The sequence below is a fragment of the Nomascus leucogenys genome, chromosome 4 (assembly GCF_006542625.1).
Source record: "Nomascus leucogenys isolate Asia chromosome 4, Asia_NLE_v1, whole genome shotgun sequence".
NCBI lineage: Eukaryota > Metazoa > Chordata > Mammalia > Primates > Hylobatidae > Nomascus > Nomascus leucogenys.
In genome coordinates, this window is record NC_044384.1 from 81542547 (window position 1) to 81545152 (window position 2606).

The 2606-nt window shown below is 54.2% G+C and overlaps 1 pseudogene; it reads right to left on the reverse strand.

Annotated features, from left to right (window-relative positions):
- Positions 1–318: 318 nt before the first annotated feature.
- Positions 319–1181, reverse strand: LOC105740702 (annotated as a pseudogene).
- Positions 1182–2606: the final 1425 nt, after the last annotated feature.

The following is a 2606-nucleotide window of genomic DNA, read 5'->3' on the forward strand; positions in this document are numbered from 1 at the left end:
TTTTTTTTTTGAGATGGAGTTTCACTGTGTCACCTAGGCTGCAGTGCAGTGGTACCATCTCAGCTCACTGCAACCTCCACCTCCCGGGTTCAGGCGATTCTCCTGGCTTAGCCTTCCGAGTAGCTGGGATTACAGGCACCCGCCGTCATACCCAGCTAATTTTTGTATTTTTAGTGGAGACAGGGTTTCACCATGTTGGCCAGGCTAGTCTTGAACTCCTGACTTCAAGTGATCCACCCACCTCAGCCTCCCAAAGTGCTGGGTTTATAGGCGTGAGCCACCGTGCCCAGTCTTTTTTTTTTTTTTAAACAGGCTTAATTAACTTTTTCTTGTATAAAAACACTATGTTGTAGCCACAGCTGGAGCCTGGGTCCTCTGCACAGAGACTCTGGTCTGGGTCTTGACAAGATGGTGAGTGAATTCCTGGTAGAGAGATGGTGAATACCGTATTCTTTTAGAGTTTGTGTCAGGTAGCTGTAGGTCTTGGAGATGACATCAAAGCTGGCCTTGGCAAAGTTGCCCAGGGTGGGAGTGTAGCCCCTGGCTGAGGTGTAGCAGTCATCGATACCAGCTATCATCAGCACCTTCCTGGGCACTGGGCACCATGGCCGAGATGATGCCAGTGCCCTTGGGCACAGGGTTAAGGTGCACTAGCACAGAGCCATGGTGGCCTGTCACCTTGCAAGGGACACTATGGGGCTTGCCGATATAGTTCCCCCAGTAACCTCTGTGCCCAGGGACCATGGAGAGCTTGGCCAGGATGATGGCCCCTTGGGTGGTAGTGGCCACCTCTTGAAGCACTTAACACCCAGAATGAGGTGGCCATTGTAGTCCCAGTGGCAACAAATGGCTTGAACCTGGTGTACTGGCCAGCGCAGGTCGGCTTCTGCACCGGCATGATCTTCAAAACCTCATCCTTGAGAGAAGCCCCCAGGAAAAAGTCAATGATATCAGACTCCTTGAGGGGCAGGGAGAAGAGATAGACCTCCTCCAGGGACTTGATCTTCATGTCCTTGACCAGATGGCCCAGCTTGGTGACGGGCATCCACTCCTTATCCTCAGCCTTGCCTCTGAGAGCTCCATAGCCTTGGAGCTCTTACGCCCTGGCCCCAACCCTGGCCATGACCCCAGCCCCAGATGCCAGTGCTGAAGCCTCTGCAGAAGCTGCCACTGTTCCTCATCCCAGGGCCTCTGGGCCTCCCACTGCACTGTGTCATGTGCCGTTTGGTGTTTTCTCAGAGAATAAGCTCTGTCATCTTCTTACATGAGCAAAGTAAACATTTATGTCTTTCCCACATTGTTGGTCACGTTTTCTATTACTTGCAGCTGAATGCATTCCTGTGCCATCAATCATGTCCACTTTAGAGATAAACAGAGCCTCGAAAAAGGGGAGGTCTTCCTTTGGAGCCAGGTTCTTGTTTCTTGGAACTGGAGATTCAGGTGGAGGAGGAGAAAAGTCCCTCTGCCTGGGGGTTGAGGTGGGGATGAGGAGTGGAGTTTCCGGCAGAGAAGTCTTGGGGTAAGGCCAATACTCGCTCTTCCATGACAGAGCCTGAGAATCTTCCCTGGCCCCAGGTCCCAGGCCTTGGCTGCATGAGGAGTCACAAGATGCCTCTCCTGAACCGAGTACCAGGGAGCTCTCCCTGACACTGATGGGCACTGGTGGGCAGGAGAGAAGACGGCAGTAGCCATGGATGGTAACTCAGATCACAGACCCAGCTCCAGTCCCTGCTCTGCCACGAACTGCCTGTGTGTCCCAGTGCCCCAATCAACTCCCTTAGGGCAAGGACTCTGAGCCCTCATCCGTGAATAGGTGCTTTGTGTTCACAGGGAGCCTCCTGCCCCAGCTCCCCTGGCCTCTGAGCTTCTTCTCAGAAACGTGAGTAATCCTGGCAGGTGAGGGACCCACGGGGAGCAACAGAGGGCTTTGTCACAGCCAGGAGTCAGCAAGTGCCCAGTCTGCAAGCATCCAATCTAACAGGAGAGTCCTCCAGGCATTTGGCTTCCTGAGGGCTAGGACCAGTGGAGGTGGGGATGTGGGGGGTAACATTCTGCTGTGACCAACGCAGAGTAAGGAAATGATCCAAGTTCCAAGGACCGTGGCTTTGCTGCCAGCTGACCCCTTCCTCCCCACCTGCCAAATACTCCCCCCAGTCCCCCATCACCCCATTGCTTCCTGCTTTCCGCTGATGGGGCAGTCAGCATGGAGGCCAGGCTCGGCACCACAGGAGAGATTCTGGAGCCCTGGGAGTCCTGCACGCTGGAAAGGCTTTTCTCAGGATTCTTCCCTGGCTCCCTGGGAGGCGGAGCTGCAGGGAAATGCCCAGTGCGCACCCCACCTGCCAGCTTTCCTGGAACCTTCTGTAGAGTGAGCCAAGAAAGAATCTGCCCACAGGGCCCTGGGGCTATAAATTCTCTCTTTTCCCTGCTCCTGGAGATGAACCAGAAAGAAAGCTCCTGCCTCTTCCCTGGGTGGATGCCTTCAGTGACAATAACAAGGCCCAGTGTGGTGGCCCATGCCTGTAATCCCATCACTTTGGGAGGCTGAGGCAAGCGGATCACTTGAGCACAGGAGTTTGAGACTAGCCTGGCTCTACAAAAAATAC